This window comes from Giraffa tippelskirchi, chromosome 3 (assembly GCF_054371585.1).
Source record: "Giraffa tippelskirchi isolate mGirTip1 chromosome 3, T2T-mGirTip1v1.2.pri, whole genome shotgun sequence".
Taxonomy (NCBI): Eukaryota; Metazoa; Chordata; class Mammalia; order Artiodactyla; family Giraffidae; genus Giraffa; species Giraffa tippelskirchi.
This window is the reverse complement of record NC_137277.1, coordinates 54,244,256-54,270,549: the sequence shown is the minus strand read 5'-3', so window position 1 is coordinate 54,270,549 and position 26,294 is coordinate 54,244,256. Positions and strand designations below refer to the sequence as shown.

At 47.8% G+C, this 26,294-nt stretch overlaps 1 long non-coding RNA gene across 1 annotated transcript; it reads left to right on the top strand.

Annotated features, from left to right (window-relative positions):
* The first annotated feature begins 2,431 nt into the window (after positions 1-2,431).
* Positions 2,432-24,747, top strand: LOC145540735 (uncharacterized). The gene is made up of 6 exons (XR_014078525.1): positions 2,432-2,641; positions 13,845-14,884; positions 15,012-15,165; positions 20,755-21,371; positions 21,544-21,663; positions 24,610-24,747. It is a non-coding gene; the product is annotated as an uncharacterized LOC145540735 (long non-coding RNA).
* The last annotated feature ends 1,547 nt before the right edge of the window (positions 24,748-26,294 follow it).

The window sequence follows — 26,294 nt, the reverse complement described above, 5'->3', positions numbered from 1 at the left end:
AAGAGATTCCAATTGAGAAGTTCTTGGAAACTGGAGCTTTCAAGAAGGGTGACCAATCCTCTTGATTTGCTCTGAAATGTAAGACTTGGGGTTTAAAACAGGATGATCCCAGGAAATCTGTGACAAGTCACCCTAGCTAGGGCAGGTACTGTTAGTCTCTGCCCAATAACATTCTTTTCTTCCTTTTGATCAGGCAGTAACATGCTCAAGGGAGGTAAGCCACCACCAGCCACCAGCCCCAGGTAAGGTAATTCCATTTCCTGTTAGAAATGCTTTATTTAAGGTGGACCTGTGACCCACTGCACATCAGTTGAGTTGTAAAAGAAAGAGTTATGGAAAGACACATCTAAAAGAGACAAACAGGGATGGGGGAAACAGCTGCCCCTTCTGCCTTTGTCAAAGCTGTATGAGGACATGATGTCTGGAACTGTGGCAGCCATTCAGCAATCATGAGGCCACAAACCTAAGGGTGAAAATTCAGGTAAGGAAGAGCAATTACATGAGAGGAACTTTCATTTCTTGTAACATCACTGAATCACGTCGCCAAACTCAAATTTGAGTTTTGTATCTGACTCCAAAGTCAGTACCTGACTTTGAGTACCCGACTCCAGTCTAATTGGTATGTTATTAAATGTTTTTCTTGCTCAGACAACTGTTGTTTGCTATGCTATGAACTGCAGCCAAACATATTATGACTGTTACAAAGGGCCTAGAAGTTGGTGTTTTTAACGAGAGCCCCCAAATCATTCTGACGCTTTCTACCAAGCTAGCTCATCTGTGGTTCTCAAAGTGTGGTCTTCAGATGGGCAGAAATGAGCATCCTTGGGCACTGGTTAGAAATGTAGATTCTCAGGGCACACCCAGACCTTCTGACTCAGACTCCCTGGGAGGTGGGGCCCAGCAGTCTGCATTTTAACAAGCCCTCCAGAAGATCCTGACGACTGTTGAAGTTTAAGAGCTAACCTGAGACTCCCTGACACCAGACCCTTCAAAACTTCTGGATAAGAATCTGAAACTTAACTCGTATCACTGCTGCTTCCTTTTATGGCTTGAAAAATAAAACAGTCTTCTCACCTCCTGTGATTTTTCTCCTTTCTCTCTCGTCTTGCTTTAGTGGAATGCTTTGGTCAGATTTCCTGGCCTGTGTTTAATTAAACAGCCAAGTGGTGATGGGGGAGGGAGGGAGGGAGTCCTTGGTGGTCAGGACTGGCCCCGGCAGGAGTCAACATGGTAGGCTGGGCAGTTAAGGAGGGAGAGTGAATGTCAACATTCCTGACCCTGTAACTCTGGGTCAGCCTTTGTACCCTCCATGAACGTGCACACATCAGACATCACATTGCGTGGCGGCTGGCCCAGGAGGAGAGAAGACGGGAGGCCCAGGCACCCCCACCTCCTCCTCCTTCCCCAGGGAAGCTCTGCTTCAGCTGGCCGTTTATATTCCAGGTAGCCCCCGACTTCTTGACATAATGAATTACTCAAAACCCCGGTGAGAGTCCAACAGGCAAAAACTGAACTCTAGTCTTCATGGTATGTGGGAGATCCTTTCTCAGCTAAAAAAGAAATTATAAAATTTCTAATTACACTTTCTCCTAAGAGTACTTTTTTTTCCCCTGAATTCTTTGCAGCAGAACACACTGTCAAATGATTATCCAGGAAGCAGCACATTATTAATAATAATTGACAAATAAAATAGTGATTCCCACCATTAATGTAGTTCTTCCTCGTGGCAGGCCCAGGGGCCCTGCATACACAAGCTCTTTCAGGCTGAATAGCCACAGCCCAGAGGTACCAACCAAGGCTCACCTTTGTCCTGGTTGAATTAGGTGGATAAATTCCACAGCAGAGGCTTCCTTCTGTCCATCTCCCACTCACATTTGTCAAATAAAGCCCAAATGCCATACAGTATTCAAACATGGGCATCACTTCCGCGGTGTGGCCTATGTTAGCATGGCTGACGCTCACCCACTGGCCGGCCACCCGCCAACACTCCCCTCCCCGGGATGGCTGAGAACGCCGTTCACAGTCGAGGTTCTAAAAGCCAAGTCCAGCACACGGAAGGCCTCCAGGGCCCTTGGAGCGTGCTGTCAGAGCGTGAAAGCTGTGCTGAGGTCCTGCCTTGCCTATCTCCAGTCACGGGTCCCTGTGTGTCTGGCTCCCAATCCCAGTGGTCTCAGGGGGTTCCTCTTTCCAACCAACCCCTGTTTTCAGGCTCCCAACAGCGAGGGCCGCCTCCCGGGAAGAGCCAGCTTTTATTGGTTTTCAGGTCCCACTCGCACCTCCGGGCAGACACATGCCGTCGGGTGAGAGGTCACTGACCTGACACTCCCCCAACCGACCTCACGATCGACACGTCTCTCGGCTGTTTGGTCACAATCACCACCGAGGCCTAGACACCAAATGGTCTCCCTCAGTAGGACCACGACACGGGGCTGCTGCTAAGGACTTGGTAGCCGGGGTAGCACGGAAGCCAGCAAAGGCCAACAGCCAGAAGGACACATTTCAGGCTCTCCTATGGCCATGCTGTCAAGGGAGGAGACGCGGAAAGTGAGCCGGGAGGGCTAAGCAGAGAAGACCCCACCAACTGCCGCAGTCAAGCCATCAGAGCCAAGCAGGACATCCCCTCCCAGGCGCTGAGGGCCAGGTGGGTGCCCACCTCACACGGCACCCCTTTCCTTCTGGCTTCTGTTGTGGGGTGTCTCAGCTGCTCCCTGCCAGAGAACACTTTACTTCTTCACTGCAAGCCGGGAATCTCTAAGACACTCAGTGCCCATCTGGGGCATAGAAGGTAGAGTAGAAAGCCTGAGGAAGGTTCCCAGGTCCTGCTTTAAAACCTCCTTGGGACTTCCCTGGTGGTCTAGCGGCTAAGACTCTGAGCTCCCAATGCAGGGGGCCCGGGTTCAATCCCTGGTTTGGGAACTAGATCCCATATGCTGCAACTAAGAGTTTGCACGCGGCAACTAGAACCCAGAGCAATCAAATAAATAAAATTACAAGATAAATATTCTTTTTAAAAATAGAATAGAAATTAAAAGCAAAAATCCTCCTTGGTTTGAGTCACGGCACCTGGGTCAGGGACGGGTCAAAATGACCTCACAGGTTAGGGATGACAGGTCAGTGAAGGTCGGCCAAGGCTTCTCGGGGAATTGCTTGTGAGATGCAGTGTTATAGGGGCAGTGAAAAGTCTGGGCCATGGGAGAGATGATCAGTGTGAAAGCTGCTAGGCTAGGGTGCCTGCCAGAGCCCAGGAACAGAGAGCAAGGGTTTCTGGGCCACCCCCAGCACCCCCGTACTCCCACTTAGAGTCAAAGCCTCCAGGAATCAATCAGGGTCGGCAGGAACCCCCCTCCTGTCTGAGCAGCTCCCTCTTCTCCCTCTGTTCTTGCCGGGGGAGGTCAGAGTTCACGTCAAATGTCATTAATCACCTTCCTGGGGGCTGGGGAGGTATTGGACAGTGCTATTAATCAGAGGCCTATCACACTCACAGCCTGGCTGGCTCACCATTGTCCTCTTCCTCACCTATCATAGAAAGATTAGATTATCAGTGACAGCTGAGACACCCTTTGAGTCACTGGGAAGCCAGAGAATGGGGTTGCTTTTATTTTTTTATTTATCCTCCTGATTTGAGGATGAGCTGTTTCTTGTCTTGTCACACGACATCCTTTTCTTCAAAGAATCGGCTTTAAGAATCCAATTTGTCAAAGCAGACAATCATTGGCAAATCCGTAAGAGAAAAGAAAGACCGAATCTCAGCGACTTTATCAGAAAAGGTAAAATAAAGCAGAAGGTTTAAAATGGAGCCTGAAAGGATTAGAAAATAAGTTGCATTTGACAACAATTAATCTCTGAAAAGCAAGGACTTTGTCAAAAGGAACAGGCAGAGATGTGTCCGAAAGGAATTCTGGAAATCCACACCAGAGTCCATCCAGCCCCGAGGCGTCTGTCCTCTTTCACCGGAGGCTCAAGGTTGAGAATTGGTGCTGAAAAAGAATGAAAAAGAGTGTCTTGCAAGCTGTCTCCAAACTTTCTGCCTACCAGTAGCAGCAGAAGCAACCACACAAGACAAAACAACCAGGGCACAGCAACGCAAGCACACAGCTCCCCTCTTCTCACGACTCCATGTCAGACTCAGTCACTCAGGAGCTGTGGCGCCCACCCACGGTGGCCGCTGTGGGGAGTCAGAATGGAAGGCGGTGCTTTCCAGCCCTTCAAAGTGAGGCAAACAGGTGAGCAATGAAACACTTGCATCAAGCCAGATGGACGGGGGCTTCGGTGACATGGAACCCACATGGAGGGGCCAAGAAAAAATGTGAACCAGGGAAGGAAGCTGAATGTAAGCCCTCGTGGGGGGCACAAGCTTGCCCAAGGGCATCAAGGCCCCAACCCTTGCTCACATTGCCCTATAGGAAGGGAAGTCCAAATCGATCAGATCTTCCAGTTTTTTATGTGATTCTGAAGACCTGGGTTTTTACCTGAACGCTCCCTATTTTAAGTGTTGGCAATGTATTCAAATAGAAAATCGCTGCACATACTAAACAAAAACCGGTCAGTAGGTCCAGTTTGGGCCCCATGCCTGGGATTTCTGACACTGGTCGAATATACTTGCCTCAGTGCAAATAAGGACTGAAAGGCCCAGGGAGGCTGGTACCTGCCAAGGTCACACCGCTGGTTAAAGGCAGAGCTGGAGTTCTTAAGACTTCCAGACCAGTGCTCTCCGCTCCAGATTTGAATATGTGAACACATTTGGGACCGATTCGAAGGTACATTCACTCAAGGTCAGTAAAAGTGATTGGAATTAAGAAGAGAGCCTAGATTTCACAACTTCACCTTGAACTCAGAGAGGGGACTGAATTAGACAAGCCCCCAAGTGACTGTTGTTTTACCCTTGATACCATATCATTTAGTTTTTCTACCTGAAAAAAATAAACATCTCTGAGGAATTCTGCATGGGTGCTAAAGAAGTGTGAGGCCAGGGAAGGCCGTGAGCCATGTGGATGTATTGTCTACTTGACCACAGCCAAAAAAACCAGGAGCTTGGGAACCAAACTAGATGGTTCAAATCCTGCTTCTGCCATGTATTCACTGTGTGACACTGGGCAAGTTACTCAACGTCTCTGGGCCTCAGTGTCTTCATGTTCAAAAATAAGAATGCCACATGGCTGGAGGCCCAAATGGACGTTTTTCCAAAGAAGACATACAGGTGGCCAATAGGCACATGGAAAACATGTTCACTATCACTAATAAAGAAATACAAATTAAAACTACAATGAGGTATCACCTCACACCAGTCAGAATAACTGTCGTTTAAAAGTCTGCAAATAATATTAATAAATGTTGAAAAGAGGGTGGAGGAAAAGGAACCCTCCTACACTGTTGGTGGGGATGCAAACGGTGCAGCCACCATGGAGAACAGTGTGCAGGGTTCTTAAAAAACTAAAAATAGATCCATGTGATCCTACAATCCTACTCCTGGGGATATATCTGGAGAAAACTCTTAATTCAAAATTATGCATGCACCCAATGTTCATAGCAGCACGATTTGCAACAGTCAAGACATGGAAGCAACCTAAATGTCCACTGACAGACAAGTGGACAAAGATGTGGTATACACACACACACACACACACACACACACACACACACACACACACACACACACACACACACACACACATGGAATGTTAGCCATAGAGAATGAAACAATGCCATTTGCAGCAACATGGATGGACCTGGAGATTATCATATTAAGTAAAGTAAGTCAGACAGAGAAAGATAAATATCCTATGATATCACTTATTTGTGGAATCTAAAAAAATGGTAGAGGGGATTGCAGTTAGGATTCAGTACTTTCACTGCTTTAACTCAGGTTCCATTCCCAGTCGGGGAACTGAGATCCCATAAGCCTCGAGGTACAGCCCAAAAAGGAAAAAGATACAAATGAACTTATTTTACAAAACAGAAAGAGACTCACAGACATAGAAAACAAAAAGGGGAGAGTGTAACCAAAGGGGAGAGTGAAGGGAGGTGGGGGTTGCACAAGGGGAAGGAGAGGGGGAGGGGAGAGGGGTAAATTAGGAGCTGGGGATTAGCAGATTAACATATACACACTACTATACATAAAGTGGAGAAGGCAATGGCAACCCACTCCAGTACTCTTGCCTGGAAAATCCCATGGATGGAGGAGCCTGGTAGGCTGCAGTCCATGGCGTCGCTAAGAGTCAGACACGACTGAGCCACTTCACTTTCACTTTTCCCTTTCGTGCACTGGAGAAGGAAATGGCAACCCACTCCAGTGTTCTTGCCTGGAGAATCCCAGGGACGGGGGAGCCTGGTGGGCTGCTGTCTATGGGGTCGCACAGAGTCGGACACGACTGAAGCGACTTAGCAGCAGCGGCAGCAGCATACATAAAGTAGATAACCAACAAGGACCACTGTATAGCACAGGGAACTAAACTCAGTATCTTACAATAACGTATGAGGAAAAAGAACCTGAAAAAGAACACATATGTGCAAAATTGAATCACTTTGCTGTACACTTAAAACTAACACAACACTGTAAAGTAACTATACTTCAATAAAAGAAAACAAACAAAAAAACAAAGTAAAAAGAAAAGAATGCTAACTATATCTACCTCGGGATATTGTCATGAAGATTAAAAGCAACATACAACTTGGCAAGTACTCAAAAAATTGTCATTGTTATATGTCATCCTATTTTACTTTCTGCTCAAAGGTGCCTAGTGTTGAGACACAACATTACAAGGCATTGAATCTAGAAGGAACCTTAGGAACCATTCTAGTTTTTTGTATAGAAAAAAAAAAAAAATGAGGTGCACAGATGAAGAAGAATTTATTTCCTGCAGGGGGCTGTGTGAAAACCCGTGCATTCCCATAGGCACAGCTCAATTTTCCCACTGCCAGGCCTAGGCCAACCACTGTTTTTCCACTGCGGCCTCATTGGAAACAAAAGTTTCTTCTGTGAACGGGTGTAAAGCCAAGCCATCCAAGCCTTCAAACTCCAGGATCCTTCAACAGCATCAGCGTCATTCACACCTGAGAGCAGCCCTGGCCTGTGCTCATCACAGAGAGATTTGTGAGACAACTCAGGCCCTATTTGCCCACTGCAACTTCGCAACCAGCTTTGCTTTTGAAAAGGTTTGTTCCCCAGGGCAGTTTGTGATTATGAGTGAGAGGGTGAGTCTCAAAGTAATTTTGGTATTTCGGGAAAGATGCTGAGCGATATGGTCAGGCCGGTTGATCATTTGTGAAAACGGAACACTTGAACATGTTAACTGTTGACAGGACTTGACAGGTATCATGCCTGCCTTTATTAGGTGATTAATTAAAGGCTGCCGGAGGCGCCAGGGTGGCGCGGAACCCGTATTTGGAGTGAGAGACAGAGATCTGGGGACAGAGCTTCACTTCTCCAAGACTGTGAGCTAGTTTCTATAACCCTCTGAATCTCCAGTTATTCGTGAGTGCAAAAAACCAACTTCATGACAACTGGTGAGAGTTAAACAGAATATTTAAGCACTGGGAGCCGTGCACTGCCTCCCATTTCCCTGTGTTCCCCTCAAAAGCAGTCGCTGCTTAGGTAACCCCATTCCCCATCCCGAGGACAGCCCCTCCCTGAGCCGCAAACCCTTGTAAGTGCTGGGTGAATCAGCTCACAACACGTTCAGGTTCATGTCCAACAAGCAGAGAGAACAGTGAACGCATTCACGGTTTACACTTCTGTCCCAGCTTCTGATCCAGAGGCCAGTGGTAGACGTGTTTAAATAAGAGTCTCCACCCTGCTCCACTCCAGTACTCTTGCCTGGAAAATCCCATGGATGGAGGAGCCTGGTAGGCTGAAGTCCATGGGGTCTTGAAGAGTCGGACATGACTGAGCAACCTCACTTTCATTTTTCACTTTTATGCATTGGAGAAGGAAATGGCAACCCACTCCAGTGTTCTTGCCAGGAGAATCCCAGGGATGATGGAGCCTGGTGGGCTGCCGTCTATGGGGTCGCACAGAGTTGGACATGACTGAAACGACTTAGCAACAGCAGCACCCTGCTCAGAGCTGACCTGGGATCCGAAGTTGGAGATCTGGCTGGGAGTCTGTCCAGGCACGCTGTTTCTGAGTTATTGAGCTTTCTGAAACCTTCCACCATCCGGAAGCAATCTGCAGAGGAGCTGGGGCTGAGGTACCTCCCTAAGCAGCCCGCCAGGCGTGAGGGGCTGGGCCTTGGAGGACATCCCAGAGGGGACATACCCTGAATCCCCGTGGACCTCGGGCCCATTCTTCTTGCTCTGGGGAAGAGGTCCCATGAGGGACCATTTACCCAAGGAGTGCAAAGATGATTGAGTCTGCTGCCAAGTAGGAATCGAGAGAGGACGGGCCTGGAGTCTGAAACCTGAACTAATCAGGTCAGCCAGTGGGGTTTTTGTTTGCTTGCGTTTTCTTTTCTTTTTTTTTTTCAGTAGTTAATTTTATGTATTTACTTTATTTACTTATTTATTTATTTTGGACAATGTCATTAATCACTTTTTATTTTTCTTATTTTTCAAAATTTACATGCAATGAAATCAACATTTCTGTGTATAACTGGATGAATTTTGACGTATGTGTAGATCTGTGTAGCCACCACCACAATCAGGATACAAATCAATTCCATCAGCCAAAAACCGTGTGGTGTTGCCCCTCCATAGACACACCCTTCCCCAAACCTGCTCCCAGCAACCAGTGATCTGCTCTCCATTGCTCTAGCTTCGTCTTTTCAAGAATGTCACATGAAAGGGATCACACAGTACCTACCCCTCTAAGACTGAGGACAGCCAGTGTGGACTGAGCACTCACTATGAGCTAAGCATGATGCTGAAAGCTCTCACCCGCATCTTACCCAGTCTTTGCATCAGCCCCACGAGGTATTAAATGGTAACGATCATCATCGGAGCTGAGAACACTGAGAAGTTAGGCCTGGTGCCCAGGGCCTCATGGCTTCCATGGCGCAGAGCCCGGATATGAGAGCATGACACCCAACTCTTACCTGCCAGCCTCACGGCCTCCCCAGACACATCTGATTGCAGGAGCATCCTGGCAGGCATGCCTGCGACCCATCCCACCTGAGGGTAAACTCTTCCTTCTGCCTGCAGACTCTCTCATAAGCAGAGGCCTCTGCAACCCACTTGGGGCCACACTGGGATGCTGGAAGTCACCTGGGTGTGAGTTCTAACCCTGTGTGATCAGCACACAGGTCCTAGAGTGTGAATGTCATTCCTGGGCCCCTGCCCTGCCTGGGGTGGGGCTGTGGCCAGTCTTTCTTCTCACCCCAACCCCCTACCCCAAGCAGGCACAGTTCTGCTAGGCTGCTGGAAGCCAGGAGAGGTGAGCTTCCATGCTGTGTCCTTGGCTTCCCGTCCTTACAAAGGGTCTTCCCTAACGTGCTATTTAGGTTTGGGGCCAACAAGAAAGAAGAGGAATAGCTGAGGCCTAAAATAAGTATATTAGCGATGAGGGGAGAAACTCCCAGCTGGGAGAAGCAAATGAAGAATCTGTAAGCTTTTAGCCTACTGAAATTGTGGCGCTTTCCCTGCATGCTTAATGCAAGCTGACAGCCCACATTGTTCCGGCCAAGACAAGGTAGCAGAGCTCAGGGACTCAGGCACTGGGGCTGAGGAGGGGGTGGAGGCAAGGGGTGAAAAATAAAGAGAGGGAGCCAGCGGGGGGTGACTCTTAATCGGTGGCGGTGGGTGGGGGGGTCCTGGCAGGAGAGCCTGGGAACCGAGGCCCACTGACAGAGGAGACCAGGAGCTCCAGATGGCTTTTTGTCTAGATGCAATAAAAAATGTAATCTGACAGGCCCTGGGATGGGACTCAGGAAACAAAAGTCTGCAGGGCGGGGAAGCGGGAGTGGGAGTGGGCCGGGTTAAAAGGATCAGAGTCTGAGAAAGACAAAAAGAAGCGACTGTCTCTTCAAGCAATTATGGCCTTTGCAAATGACATTTAATTCCAGGGGTGCGCGGCAGGGACAAAGCCAGTTGTTTTCTGGTCTTGGCAAGGGGAAAGGAGGGGAAATGCACTGGACTTTTGGCCTCTGGAGAAAGGTGATCACTTTGCCAATTAACCACAATGTGAGCTCTTTGTATCCACCCCCTCCCCCCCAAGTCATTAGGGGGTGATATAAAGATACAGGGCGTCCTGGTGCAGTTTAATTGCTCATAGATGGAGAAGTGATGAGCCCATCGGAGACATCCTGTAGGAGACCAGCTGCCATATTAATGGGGCTTCTCAGAGGGGGACACACCCCCACCTGCTTCACTGGGAACATAGACGCCCAGGGAAACAGTGGCACCTCTGTTGCCTCGGATGGGGCTGTCGCTTTTTATTAAGTAATCTCTGCCTTTCAAATCACCGCATGTTTTCTTCCCGAAGGTCTGGGCTGCTGTGTGGGCCCAGCACACAGCGGGCTCCCAATAAATATTAAACAGTGGCTGCTGGCGACCTTGCCAGATGTCATCTTGGGGGAAAACTTGTCACCCAGACCCTACTCGAGGACTATGGCATGGTCACCACGACTGGAAAACAGGAAATTTAAGGTCTGAAGTTTTTAGGGGTCTGTGGCAGGAAAATGAGGCAGGAGAGATAATGAATAGTATCAAGAACCTATATTAGAGGGATGAAAATGCCAGTGTTGGAAGGTGTACAGTTCTTGTGAAGATATGAGGAAACGGACGTTCTCATGAGGAGGCTGGGGGAATAAAGGCTTCTTCAAAAACAATGTGTCACTATTGATCAAAATGCTAGCACCCACACACAGCAATGAATCCCCCTACAGCAACATGACAGATGTATGTGAGGTGGTAGGCATAGGGTGTTTGTGGCAACATTGTTCATAATAAAGCTTTACATATCCATCATTAAAGAAATCATTGATACATCCATACAATGGAACTCTGCAGTTATTTCAAAATAATGAAGGGAATCTATACCTACCAATGTGGAAAGACCTTTACGACATTATTTGTTGGGAACTACCAATGTTTAGGACTCTGCTTCCACTGCCGGGGGCACAGGTTTGATCCCTGGTTGGGGAACTAAGATCCTGCATGCCACAAAGCACGGCCAAAAGAAAAAAAAAAAAAAGACATTGTTAAGAGAAAGAGAAAAGCTGGTCAAAAACAATACATAACCAGGGTAGCATAAATGCTTAAAAAAAACCCCAAAACCCTAAGTTTTATCTCCCCCTTGGAAAGTTAGTAAATTCAATGCTCAAGTAAGTTAACCCTTCTCTATCAACTAATAAACATTTTTGTATTTTCTCAACCTTAAAAAACAAAACTCTAAATACCGAAATATGGGTGCATGAGCAAATACATGTGTGTAAACACAGATGGCAATTACCTTGGGAGGTTTTAAGCAAAAGGAATGGTGGGGGAAGGATTGCAAAGGAGATCTTCAGCATTCTATTTTTTAATTTTTATAATGAAAATATCTGCATTACTTACATAGTTCAAAAATTAAAATATAGATTTGACAAGCATCAATGTTTTTAAAGCACATTGAGTCCTGCAAGGCCTCTCTCTCAGTTTTTGACTTCAGGCAATGTACCTCATTTCTCCACTGGCGACTGGGGCTAGTAACAGCACCTATCCCTCAGGGTTATTGAAAGATTAAATGAGATATACACAAAGAGCTTTGCACCTGACACATACTCAGTTCTCAAGAGAGAGCGGCAGTTAGTGTCCTTGGCCGGGGGTTTCTCAGGAGTGCTGACAGGAGAGAGCAAGAGAGGAGCCCAAATTGCTTCTTGAGCAAAGTCGCAAAAGTCTGCGGGAGCTGGGGACGTTGTCAAGCTGAGCAAAAAGACTTCACTGACTTCCTCTTTGTCTCCTGGACAAACAGGTCTGGGTGAGTGTCTTCAGCACTCCCTCCCCCAACGTCTTCCAAACTCAAGTGGCGTAGCAGGAATAAAAGGCTGGGCCCCCAGCCAGTGTCATCGAGGGGTCCCGTTGGCCTCTGGCAGTGATGAAGCAGGTGACGCCAGGGTGCGTCCCTTTCCAAGGCCTCTTAGGGCAACATAGGCCCACTGCCCTCCAGGGACTTCCTGTCCCCAAGAGAATATGATCTTGGAAAAGCCACCACCAGAGCCGTCAACTGAGCAGACAGAAGGAGTCGATGCTCTTAGTTCGTGCTTATTAAAAGCATGTTGAAGGATTGAGTGGAAAATGGAAAGAACTAAGATTTACTCCGAAGGAAGCAGGCGTGTCCCTGGTTCTCCGCACAGCTGGCCCCTCAGAGTGGCCAGGCAAGAAAGGGGCAGAGCATCTGCTGGGATTGCCACTGTATTCAGAGGCGTTCATCCAGAAAAGGCAGCGGTTCTTCTAGAGAACTCGTGACTCTGAGTCTCTAGACCAGCACTGTTCAAGAGAAGTGCAATGACAGCCGTACATGTGATTTAAACATCATTCGGTGGCGATAAAAGAAACGTTCCCATACTGAGACACAGGGAAGTCATTCTGGCTTATATACGAGTTAACATGAATTTTATGGTAACTGAAATAGCTTGTTTGTGGTCTATCAAACATACATTGTACATCTGCTTTAATTACCAAAGAAAAGAGCACACTGACCAGAGGTAATGAATGCCCATGTTAAAAATACAGATTAAACGCCCCTCTTCCTGGGACTCCCATGTTCGGCCTCCTTTGATGATAAGACTCTCTTCCCAAGAGCCAAGGCCATACTGACTCACTGTGTACGTGCTGGTCTGCTCTTTTGAAACCTTGAAGAAATAAATGTTCCCTTGACTTGTTTAATGTTCTTTGTTCTGACGAGATAGAAAACTGTGCTGAACACCATGCTTCTCTGGAACAGTTTCTCAAAGTAATTTGAGAAGTTGCCTTCAGGGCTGTGGTTCTCAGTTTGGCTCAGACAAAAGTCTTTTCTAGTCCTATCACTGATTGTTAATTGATTATTTCCATCGATGGTAGCCATATTAAAAACAGAAGAAGAGTCAGGTGAAATTAATTTTACTAATATATCTTATTTAGCCCAGCATGCACTATTTCATTAGGGCTTCCCAGGTGGCACTAGTGGTAAAGAATCCGCCTGTCAATGCAGGAGACATAAGAGACTAGGGTTTGATCTCTGGGTCGGGAAGATCCACTGGAGGAGGGCATGGCAACCCACTCCAGTATTCTTGTCTGGAGAATCCCATGGACAGAGGAGCCTGGTGGGCTACAGTCCATAGCATTGCAAAGATTCAGACACAACTGAAGCATCTTAGCACAGCACTATCTCACTGTATAATCTATAGATAGCGACTACTGTTAACAATACTGTATTGCGTATTTGAAAGTTGCTAAGAGAGTAGACCTTAAAAGTTCTCATCACATGAAAAAAAATGTGTCACTATGTGTGGTGAGGGATGTTAGCTAGACTTATTGTGGTGATCATTTCCCAATATATGTGTCTATCAAATCATTATGCCACATAACCGAGACTAATACAATGTTGTTTTTTTTTACTTTTATAAATATTTCTCTTCAAGTTTTTTGATGAGGACTATTGTTAAAGTCTTTATTGAATTTGTTAAAATACAGCATTTGTTTTATGTTTTGGTTTTCTGGCCATGAGACATATGGCATCTTAGCTCCCTGGCCAGGGATGGAATCCACACGCCCCCGCCTGCCCTGGAAGGCAAAGTCTTAAACACTAGACTGCCAGGCAAGTCCCTACAATGTCAATGTCAATTATAACTGGATGAGGACAATAGTTTAGTTAAAAAAATGATTGAGATATTTTATATTCTTCTTTTTCATACTAAGTCTTCAAATATCTGCTGTGTATTTCCTTCTTACAGCACATCTCAACTAGGACTAGGCACATTTCAATCTCTTGATAACTAATGGCTGGTGGCTGCCACATTGGACCGCAGAGACCCTGGGCCATTCAGCCCCACTCAAGGGTCTGGCTGCACTCCCAGAGCGCCTGAGTGTTGAGGCAGTGGTGAGGAAGCTCCGTGGACCAGGAAGCTCCGAAAAGAAATCCGCATGATTTGGTGGGTGAAAGGGCACTGGCGTAAGGGCAACCAGCTGCAGAAGGCCGGCCCAGGCACTGGGTGTGGCCACAGCTTTAGAAGCCAATGCAAATGAGTCACCATGGGCTGCAGCCACACCAGGGGACAGAGAGAGCTGGAAAGGCAGAGAAAAGCAACCCAAGGGGTTTGAGGCTGTGTCAGCCCTAAATAAGGCCTGGCCAGCTCACTGGGCATGAACAACTTCCAAATGCCAACCAGGAGCTCCTCCTTGAGTCAGAGGACCCAGCCCTGCAAGTCCTTGAGCTTTGCCAGGGAAGGACACTGCTCGGTTTGCAGCTCTTCCTGCGTCTAGACCACCAGCTAGAGCATGAGCCTTTATTTGTTCATTCTGAGCCCAAGTGAACACTGCAAGCTTGAGACAGCAATGTAAAGTGAACCAGCATTGAAGAGAGGCTACCTCAGGAAGCCTAGGTACGAATCCCTGCCCTGCCCTGTCCTAGCACCTGACTCAAGGAAAGTTACTCTCGGAGATCCCAGTTACAAGGGGAAGGCTAGTCGTGCCAACCCTATTGCCAACCTCAAAGGGAAGTCGTTGCATTGCAGTAAATGGTGTGTGTCAAGCCCTCCACAAAGTACCTGGCACATAGGAAGTCCTCCCCCAATGGCTGCTACATGCAGGCCATCTGGAATTGTCAGCATTACCCACTTGACCTTGAAGCTGCAGGCGGTCAACTGGCTGAGAAGCAGGAAGATGAGAGGCCTGATGACGTGCCCAAGTTCTCACAGCTGACACCTGGCTTCCCCTCTCCCACCCAGCACACCTTCCATGACCAGTTAGAGGACGTCTCTGTGGAGTGTATAAGGTGGGATTCTTCTTGCTTTCTTTTTAGTTTTTCAGTCTTGGTTGTTGCTGTTTGATTTGGCTTCTAACCAAGAGTTAAGGCAGGACCTTAAGAATCTGATATCTCCCCATCTCTTCTGTTGGTCAAGGTCGCTCTCAGAGGGACCCAGACTGCACAGGGGCGCCTGAAGGGACCCAGGGTGCTGGCTGAGAAGCTCAGAAGCCAAGACTGTACCGAGTGCAGCCGCCACAGGGGTGTGGAGTGAGGCCTCAGTCAACAGAAAGGCAGGAAGCGGTGCCGAGGTGGGGAGAATGCTGGGCTGGGCTGGGCTCCTCAGCCCCTTGGTCCGGGAGGCCTTGTGGGCCACAGTTTGCTTTGGGGACCCTGGGAGGTTACAGAAGCACTGCCTCTTCCTAACACCCTGTCCAGAGGAAGGCAGGGGTCTCACTTCCAGGGACAGGAAGCAGGCAGGCCATAGGCAGTGAGGCTACGACAGCAGAGCCTGTGGGGCCTGGACGAATGTATCTTCCCCATGAATCTGTGCTTTGGAAGAAGCCCAGGAAGTCATCTGGTCCAGACACTTTGCTTTGTAGGAGATAAAAGCAGGGCAGAAAGAGGATGAGAAATATGCTCAAAGTCACACAGCCGGAGAGCAACTATTAAAGAAGGTGGTGGCAGAGGTGCAGAAGGAAGGGGCCAGTCTCCAGGGCCGGGGTAGGGGTTGGGGGTGGGATCCGGGGCCTGCTCATGCCAACGGCACAGGGCAGCAGCCCAAGCCTTTGTCTGGCTCATTCAGGAGAGCAGGATTGTCAGGATGGACGTCTGACTGGAGATGATTCTAGGGTGTCTTACACAGACTGGGAGGCTAGATCCCACCAGACAGATTCCAGAGGTCCATCTTCAGTAAACATAATTCAGTGATTACTAGTTAACTTTGAGGAAACAATAGTCTCAAGTGTTCATACAACTCCCTTCCTTGGAGGAGGACTCACATCAGCTGGGAAGAATGGGTTCAGACACACGACATTGCAGCTGGAGGGACTTGCCTGATGGCTCAGTGGTGAAAAATCTGCCTGCCATGCAGGAGACCCAGCTTTGATCCCAGGTCAGGAAGATTCCCTGGAGAAGGGAGAGAAGCCTGGCGGGCTACAGTCCATGGGGTGTGCAAAGAGTCAGACACGACTGAGCGACTAACTGGAGGGACTTGCCTGGAAGAGAAGGAGACAGTCTCCGACGTCACAGCTGAGATGCCCAGGGACCCAAAGAATCAATAGTGTGTTCCTCCAGGGCTTCAAGGACAGGACAGGCAATGGTCTTGAGAGAGTCTGAAGGCTGCAGACCTTGGGATGGATCTGGGCCTTTTAGGGTTTCTCCTTTCTGCAGAATGTTTGTCGAATGGCTGAATGATACAGTTACTAGAAGACCATCACTAACCCATTCTTCTCATCCAAGATGCACAGAACCGAGGACAGGGACGGCCACTGGGCCAGCAGGTGCCTCTCAGCTTGGAACTTGCCTGGCCCCAGGAGCAGGGAAGTGAGGGTGGAGTGGGAGTCCACAGCCGCCACCCCTCCCCCCAGCCCGCTCTGTGCTCCTCTCCACCTGAAGGGATCGGGGTGGGGGGGAAGGGGGGAATGATTCTGAGCACCCCTCACAGCCATGCAGCGAGAGGGTAATTAATGCAGCTCACATGCTCAGAGATCCCTAAATGAGGGCGGTAGCCCAGGGCCACCATTATTAGAGTGATGATGGCTATTAGTATTTACACTATTGTTATTATGTTTGCTCTCTCAACCCTTAAATCACACTCCATCTCGCAATCACTTGCATTTTATGTAATTATAGTTTATATAGGTAACAAATGGATATTTCTGCTAGCCTGGGAGAGAGCCTTCTGCATACATTAATTTGCTTGATTAGTTCCCTATTTGGTAGGCTTTGTTCCCCCAACCCACCCCCACCGCCGCCCTTCCTGCTTCAGGAAAAATTAATGAGTTTTAACACCTTGCAAAAGTGGGCTGCACCATGGGAATAGTTCCAGTGTACTCTGGGTTTTAAATCCACACATTCAGAGGCTTCTTAAAGGTTAGGCAAAGGTTAACAAACAATTAATATGTTGAATCAGTGTGCTAAATCTGTTTACCCAATCTTTGCAATCTAAAGGCCATTAGCCATCAGCCTCAACATTTTAGATTGATCTCTCTCTTTCCTAACCTACCCCCATCCTGTCCCCTGGATGATCTGGCTGAAAAGAAGAAGAAAAAAATCTGAATTGAGAGCACTAAATATCTCTGAAAAGTTAGAGTTGTGTTGCTACTTAAGGTTCAAAGCTTTGGGGGTCCTGATAAAATTGATTGAATGAGCCGAAATTTTTGAGAAGACAATGCAAGTAGGAGGTGCTTCTGCCTTTTTAACAAAGAGCAGAATGTGAGTTTGTCTTATAAACAAGGCCATGTTGAGTTCATGTGTGGATCTCCTCCCTTGTTTACAGAAAGAAGGAGATGAGGAGAGATGTGGGCAGCACCCACGTTGGGAGACTAATAGGAAAGTGTCCTCCTGCCTTTCTGTCCTCTAAGGAGAAAATATTGCAGAGTAGTTGGAGTCCAGAATTTCCTTTCCTTAGGAGGCAAGAGGAAGAGGATAAGAAATAGCCTAATTTCACAAAGAAACTCATTGCTCCCATGTTTGGGAAGCTGTTGGTTTGTTTTTTTAAGAATTTGTTTCTGATGTGTATCATTTTTAAAGTCTTTATTGAATTTGTTACAATATTACTTCTGTTTTATGCTTTTTGGCCATGGGGCATGTGGGATCTTAGTTGCCAAAGAGGGATTGAATCTGCATCTCCTGCATAGGAAGATGAAATCTTAACCACTGGACTGCCAGGGAAGTAAGTCTCTAGGATACCGTTGTTGATGATAATGATATCCATGACATCAATGAAGATAATGACCTTAATCAACAAGATTTATCACTAGAATCCAGGGTCCATGAGGAAAGCCAGTATTGTCTATCTCAACCTGGCCCCTGGAAAAGAAGTTGCTCTGCCCACACAATCTACCTCCAGCCTCGGCTCAACAGAAACACTCTCACGTTGACCTAAACCCCCTTGCCTTTGCCTGTTCCCATCTTCTCTTCTTGCCAATCACCTTGTCCCCTATCCAAGCCCCCCCTTTTTTGGATGGTTACTCCTGCACACAGACTACCTGGGGTGCTTTCTTAGATGTGACTTGACGTTTGCTCTGGGAATATAGTCTCCAGGGAGCTGGTGTTGCCAATGAACCCCAAAGAGAAACATCCAGAGGACACCAGGTACAGCTCTCCCTGTCAACCATGACCTAGCTGGTCCCTTGATCCCCTCCCCCACCCTTCTTCCACACTAGGGAGGCAGAGGCGGCCTGCCCAGTCAGGGGAGCAGAAGAGCAAGCAGAGAAGGGGCTGGTCCCACTCCACACCCGCCGCCCGAGCTTAGGGAGGGGAGAAGTCACCAACTGGATGAGAGTTTGCTATCAGCCTGGACTTAACATTTGACTACGTGAAGAAGTGAGACTCTTTGCTCATGCCTAGGAGTAGCCAAAAAGCAAGAGAAAGGGGAAGGGAATTCACAGAGTCAGCGCAGGGGCAGTGAGGGGAGAAGCAAGTTGCTCCCTGATTGCACCCCACCACGCCCAGCTCATTCCATCACCTGGTGACTCTATATTTTTTTCCATTTTTTAAGTTGAACTAGCCTGACTTATATAGCGAGTGAAAAATAAACTCTATGCTTTAAAAAGAAAAGAGCTGTGCCCTCTAAATTTCAAAGTGTTAAGATTGATGAGAATGTGAACAAGAGAAGCCTGGATGAACCGGGAGAGGAAGGAGATAAGGTGTGCTCTTGGGACTGGGGAATTAAGTTTCCCCAAGGTCTTGTGTCTCGATAAGACAATAGAATTCAGCAAAAACAAGGCAACTGGCAAGCTCTGGGTGTATGCTAGCCACCCTGAACCACAGGATCCAGGTGTGTGTGATCAGAATAGCCAGTATTTTAGAATATTAAAATATTCTTCCAGCATAAACACAGGCTTTCTGACAAATTCCTTAGAAATGCGCATTCAGCCTGCTCCCAGCTTCCTTGGGAGAGAGATCTCAAGGAGAGAACTCTTTACAGCCAGAAAGACTTCTTCATGGATCCCAAAACACCCGGGTCTTCTGACTGTGAGTCAAAGTCTCCAAGGCCACGTTTCATGTCCAAAGAAAGAAAACAGTTTCATTGTTTAAAGAAATGTCAGACTGATGATAAGAAGGGAAAAAAAAATAGATAAGCTATTCCATGCTCTCTTAAGTTATTCAAGGGTTTTATGCATCGATTTTATCCTTAGAAATAGAGGAGGGAATTAGGTTATGTTTGGGGGAAACCACTGAAACCGTCAGATCTGGCTTGCCCAGCGGCCGGCCCCCAATGAAGTGTGTGTATTGGTCGACGAAGTGACAGATGGAGGAAAAGGTACTGTGAACACTGGTTGAGGCCACCGGGTCTGCAGAGGTGGCCCGTGGCTCTCAGTACACATGTGCCCCATGACCGTTCACGCAGCCATGGTCCTTGGGGAGAGCAAGCTGGCTCCGAGCTGCCTGGGCCTGGTGGATGGAGCCCACTCAGCCCTATTCCTGCCCGTGAATCACATCTCCGTGAGCTGCTGATTGTGGGGGCTGGGTGGGGGTGCGTGCCATGGACCTCTATTCCACTTCTCAGCCCGAAAGTCCAATTCAGAAGACAGTCCTCCCTGTTAGATATGACTGGTTCAACTTGACCTCCTTCCATCCTAAATTTTCCTCTCTGCCTGGGATGAGAAGAGAGGGAGAGTTTCTGCAAAAATGAGGCTTCCCATTCATAAGCAGAAACAAGCATTTCAGCCTCCCGCAGCCCCCGCTGGTACGAGGACAGGGGTGGGGAGATCACCTGCAAGGAGACGGGGACAGGTGCCACCACCCCTGAGCCAAGAACCACTTCTGCCGCCAGGCCCTGCCTGTTCTGAGAGAGGCACAGGCTCAGCTTGCCCACTGCGGCTTTCCTGGCAGAAGGGAGGTGTCCAGGCCCCAGTTGGATGGGGCTGCACTCACCGCTGTCCACCAGCATCCAGCCACTCTTGAAGGGCGCACACCCAAGCCTGAACCGGAGGGTGTTGGTGTGCCTTTGCTACACTCTCCTTCCCTTTCCCTGGGGCTGGAACCAAGGCAGCCAGCCTCAAGCCTGTAGCCGAGGCCTGATGGTGGGAACCCGGGTCCCTCTGACTGTGTGGGAGGCTCACCTCCAACTGTGGCATCACAGGAAACTCCTATCTTACACGAGCACTCAGGTCCAACTGGGTCTACTGATCAGAGCAGCCAAGCCTTGCTTCTCACCAATACACCCCTCAAGTCGACCCCCACCCAAGCCTGCTGCAGCTCTTGCCGCCTTCATAAATCCTGGGAGGACAGGCAAGAGAAAGTTCTCCAAGAGGCAAAAACCACAGCACAGGGGAGCGTTCTGTCTGAGATGCAACCTAAGTGAGACCAGGGGCGAAGGATCAAACTCAGACCCCTCGTGTTTCTGCTCGGTTCTTAATTATAATCCCATTTGCGAGCCGACCCCTGTCATTCCATCTCCCTTAATGGCTGGCTTCTATTCTGAGCCTCCCTCCACCCTATTATCTTTTGCAATATTCAGGAGCTCGGGCGATGAAGGGGGCCGGCCGCTCCCTCACTGCCCGCCTCCTCTATCTTTTTAAATATTTCAGTTGCTCCCCATTTTATTTTTGCATTTCCATTTCCTGCAGTTCAGGACATTTATCTTGGTCACTCAATCAAGTTTTACCCGACTTCCCTCCCTTATCTTTCCTGCTCCAGGCTGACTGAAAATACCTACATTATCTTTGTAGCCGAGGTGCCAACTGGAGGGAAATCTGCAGACGGTCTTGATAGAGACGTCTGGGGAATCCGTCAGAGGACAAGGACACAGTGACCTCCGCAGTGACTTGGTCTCAAGGTCAACCGCCCAGCTCAGGCCTCTCACAGAGGCGTTGGTGAGGACCCCCGTTCCCACTGTGGTTTGGTTCAGACCAACCTCCCACTGGGGCTTTGTCCTCCCCTGCAGTGGGTTCACAGATGCCCTCGCCTTGACCGCTGAGTTCCTGAGCCCCAGACATCCCACAGATGACACCAAGCCACCATTTTTCACATTAATGGGATACGAGCAGATCTCTCCCGATGGGATCCTAAAACCATGACTTGAGAGAGCAGCTCCGTCTCTGCTGTCTGGAATCCTGAGGTTTCTGAACTGAAGAATCTCTACTATACAAGGCCGGTGCTCCCCAGGGAGACCAGAGCGTGGAGACAATGGCAGATGAAGATCCGTTCTTTTAAAGGCGACACTCAGGTCCCACACCACACCTCTGCAGGGCAGGCCTACTGAACCACCCTAAGACCCCGCAGGTTTGGTGACAGAAGGACTTCGAGTGTTGCTCGTATGATGGGAAAGTGCAAGCATGTGCCTCAGGTGGGCCTCAGGCCGAATCAGCTCAGACTTAACTTCCACCAAATGGTACCCTCTCCTTTGCATGCTGGACAGTGGGAGGGAGAGAGGGTGTGGGTCATTGTCAAGCAGTCTTGTTGATGGTTGATCAACCCACATGAATCCAGAACACATAAATAATGGCCCTTTGTTTCAGATTCATGGGGTATCATCTAATGCGTTAGGATCCACAGATAATTTGGTGTCAAGCTCCTCAAAGGATGCAAGGCCTCCAGCCTCAGCTCTTGGCTTTTTGGGGACACCCCTCTCAAAGCTGGTAAGGAAAACCCTTTCATCCCCCTTGAGGCTCTTTTCTTCTCCCTTTAGTCCATTCCCCTCCCCCTCCCTCTGGCTTCCACTTGTGTTCAATCCCTGGCATGTGTTTCAGTCCTTGGGTCCCCTGCATTTGATGATGCTGGGACTGGGAGACAGGGTACAAGACACAAGCTTGGATCCAAGCAGATACTCTGCTTAGCAAACCTCTTGTGTGTTACAAGAGCAGCTCTAGTTTCTTCTCTGAGGCTTTAACACCAAGGAACTGCATTTATCTTCCTGTAAGACCTGATCAATGTGGCCTAAACAAGAGAGAGATTTATATTTCTCTCATGTCATAAAAAAAAAAAAAATAGAAAACGAGGCAGGCCAGAGCTGACCTGGTAGATTCCAGGCTCCTTCCAGGCTTCTGTTCCACCACCCTCAACACGTGACTTCCCAAGGCAGCTTCACTGCGGCTGCTGGAGCTCCAGGCATCCTGTTGGCATTCCAGGCAGCAGGAAAGAGAAATAGCCAAAGAGCCTCCATTTACATCTCATTGATAACACGAAGCTGTGAGGGAGACTAGAAACTCGTTTGTCAGCTGGACACATTGTCCAGGACCCTGACACTAAGGAAGAGCAGAATGGAGAGAGAGGAGAGGGTCTCCCTCAGAAGTGATCAGAGCTGCGGTCAACAGAGGAGATGCTGGAATCAGATGCCACAGGTTCAGATGCTTTGCTCCAGCTGCAACAGCCTCAGCAAGTTACCTCATCTCTCTGTCTTTCTCTGTCCTCATGTATGGGGCTTCCCAGGTGGTTCAGAGGTAAAGAATCCCCCTGCCAATGCAGGAGATGCAAGAGACACAGGTTCAATCCCTGGGTCGAGAAGATCCCCTGGAAAAGGAAATGGCAACCCTGTCCGGTATTCTTGCCTGGAATATCCCATGAACAGGGGGGCCTGGGGGGCTACAGTCCCTGGGGTCCTCATGTACATAATGGGAGTAACCGTAGTATGTTAGCAATACTATTATTGTTTCTTCCTGGGAATCCACAGTGCTCTGGTACATGGGAAGTGCTAGTCACTATTATTCCTCGGCCTGTAGTTAAATGACTGAAGCTCCGACTGTTACTTTGCCTGGTGTGAACCTTGCCTGTCCGACCACAGAGAAGGATCTCTGCTTGGGGTCTGCTGAGAGTGAAGGGGTAGAGGGAGTAGTGCATCTTTTTAACTTCTCACTTCCAGGGCCGAAGGAACTCAAGGCACCTTGGGACGTCCCTTCACCTGCTTCTCCCTCTTCCCACTAGCAGAGTACGGAATACAAGGAAGTCAGACAGAAGGATTTCTCCTGTTCTACCCACCTCAAGCCCCAAGTTCAGGATTAAAGATGTCAGCCTCCCATAGAGTCACAGTCAAGCCCCCGGTCGTGCACAAGCCCATTAAAGGGGCTTGGGCCATCCCCCTGACCCTTGCTCCAGGGAATTTACAGTCTAGAACAGGGGTCAGCAAACTAGATCCTCAGATTAGAACTTCAGACTAGATTTGGTCTAAGAATGCTCAAACTACCGCACAATTGCACTCATCTCACATGCTAGTAAAGTAATGCTCAAAATTCTCCAAGCCAGGCTTCAGCAATACGTGAACCGTGAACTTCCAGATGTTCAAGCTGGTTTTAGAAAAGGCAGAGGAACCAGAGATCAAATTGCCAATATCCGCTGGATCATCGAAAAAGCAAGAGAGTTCCAGAAAAACATCTATTTCTGCTTTATTGACTATGCCAAAGCCTTTGACTGTGTGGATCACAATAAACTGTGGAAAATTCTGAAAGAGATGGGAATACCAGACCATCTGACCTGTCTCTTGAGAAACCTGTATGCAGGTCAGGAAGCAACAGTTCGAACTGGACATGGAACAACAGACTGGTTCCAAATAGGAAAAGGAGTACGTCAAGGCTGTATATTGTCACCCTGCTTATTTAACTTATATGCAGAGGACATCATGAGAAACGCTGGGCTGGAAGAAACACAAGCTGGAATCAAGATTGCTGGGAGAAATATCAATAACCTCAGATATGCAGATGACACCACCCTTATGGCAGAGAGTGAAGAGGAACTAAAGAGCTTCTTGATGAAGGTGAAAGAGGAGAGTGAAAAAGTTGGCTTAAAGCTCAACGTTCAGAAAACTAAGATCATGGCATCTGGTCCCATCACTTCATGGGAAATAGATGGGGAAACAGCGGAAACAGTGTCAGACTTTATTTTTTGGGGCTCCAAAATCACTGCTGATGGTGATTGCAGCCATGAAATTAAAAGACGCTTACTCCTTGGAAGGAAGGTTATGGCCAACCTAGATAGCATATTTAAAAGCAGAGACATTACTTTGCCAACAAAGATCCGACTAGTCAAGGCTATGGTTTTTCCAGTGGTCATGTATGGATGTGAGAGTTGGACGGTGAAGAAAGCTGAGTGCCGAAGAATTGACGCTTTTGAACTGTGGTGTTGGAGAAGACTTGTGAGAGTACCTTGGACTGCAAGGAGATCCAATCAATCCATCCTAAAGGAGATCAATCCTGGGTGTTCATTGGAAGGTCTGATGTTGAAGCTGAAACTCCAATACTTTGGCCACCTCATGCGAAGGGTTGACTCATTGGAAAAGACCCTAATGCTGGGTAGGATTGGGGGCGGGAGGAGAAGGGGATGACAGAGGATGAGATGGTTGGATGGTATCACCGACTCGATGGACATGGGTTTGGGTAGACTCCAGGAGTTGGTGATGGACAGAGAGGCTGGTGTGCTGCAATTCATGGAGTCGCAAAGAGTCGGACACGACTGAGCGACTGAACTGAACTGAACTGAGTCTGAAAGCTGTGACTTTTTTTTTTAACATTTTTTTTTAATGTGGACCATTTAAAAGTCTTTATTGAATTTGTTCCAATATTCTTCTGTTATTTATATTTGTTCTGCTTTTTCAGCCACGAGACATGTGGGATCCGAGCTCCCCGACCAGGAATCAAACCTGCACCCTGCCCTGGAAGGTGAAGTCTTAACCACTGGACCACCGTGGAGGTGCCCTGACAGCTGTTTTGATAAATAAAGCTTTACTGGCACACAGCCGACATTGCATCTCATCTTTTATATCATCTGTGGCTGCTTCCGCATTACGACAGCAGAGCTGAGTAGCTGCGACAGTCACACGCAGCCCACACGTCTCAAGTTCTTACTATCTGACCCTTTCCAGAAAAAGCTTTCCAATCTCTTTCCTACAAGGAGGAAAGAAACGTATTGTAAAGATACCATCAGGCGTATATAATCAAATATACATTGAATCAATGTTTGTAAAGATATAGAAATGGGCCTGGAAAACTCAAAGCCGACAGCTAGAACTCAGCATCGACATGAAGATGAGGGTAAGAGCAGACTGCAGATATGGTCCAAGACAAAGTTGGTCTGATTTGTAACATTTTGTTTACGAGGAGAATAGATTTGAGCAGTTAAAAACTAATTTTTAACAGAGTACATTGATTGCTGGAAAGAGTGCGCCATGTTTAACACTCAGAGACTCCTAACAAAGTATAAATTAATATAACATTTTTGGAAAGCAATTTGGCAAAATATATCAAGAGCCTTAAACATGCTTGTACTCTTGGCCTCATAATTTCACTTCTGGGAATCCGTCCTAAGGCTATAAATTAAAATGTCGAAACTCTTTATGCACAAATATGTCCATTGTGAGATGACTTACAGCAGCAAAAGGCTAGAACCAGTTAGATAGCCCATCATATCACAGTTAAATAAATTATGATGTAGTCATATGATAAAATATTGTATAGTAATTAAAATGATGTTCCCAAAGAGTTTATAAGTAACTTGGAGAAATGTGAAGGGAATGAATAGGACACAAACTTAAGTATAGCTTCATCACAGCTGTATTAAAATAAATTACCATTCCCACCTGGGCACCCCCAAATGTCAGACATGTTATCTTTGGAGGGGTGGGTAACTCATGTCTCTTGTCTTTATGCTCACATATATATCTTTTTTCCTAGACCATGGTGGGTTTTGTTTTCATAACAGGGAACATGTGTATCATCTTAAACGACTGGGGCTTTTGAAAGGTTCATTGTGAGCCAAGCAGATCAGAGAGAGGTTCCAGGGGAACAGAGAGGAAGAGGTGGGATTTAACCACCTCATGCCTGTGGAGTCGGAGAGCAGAGGAAAGGAAGAGATTTACACTCCATTCTGCAAACGGACAGGTCAGAGGCGTGATCTGTGGACGCAGCTCAACCCAATGCCTCTCTGTCCTCACTCTAAAAAAAGACAGGAAAATAATACCAAAGCTGAGTCCTCAGTCTATGCAGGCTTTCAGGAGGGCTCCACGGGACCAGCCCTTCTTGAAGGCAGGAAATGAGGCACCCATACAGGAAACCCCCCAGAAAACATCTAAACCTGGGTCCCTCCAGCAAATTACAGTCCTCCCACTTTGTAGTCGGATGGAACAGGCCTCCAATCTTGGCTTTCCCTGACTTAACTTCGTGACCTTGGGCAAGAGAGCTACCCTCTCTGGGCCCCCGTTGCTTCACCTGTAGATTAGGGGAGGGAATGAGGTTCTAATGAGTGTTCTTGTAAACAACACAAATAATTTTTTAAGGTGCTCCAG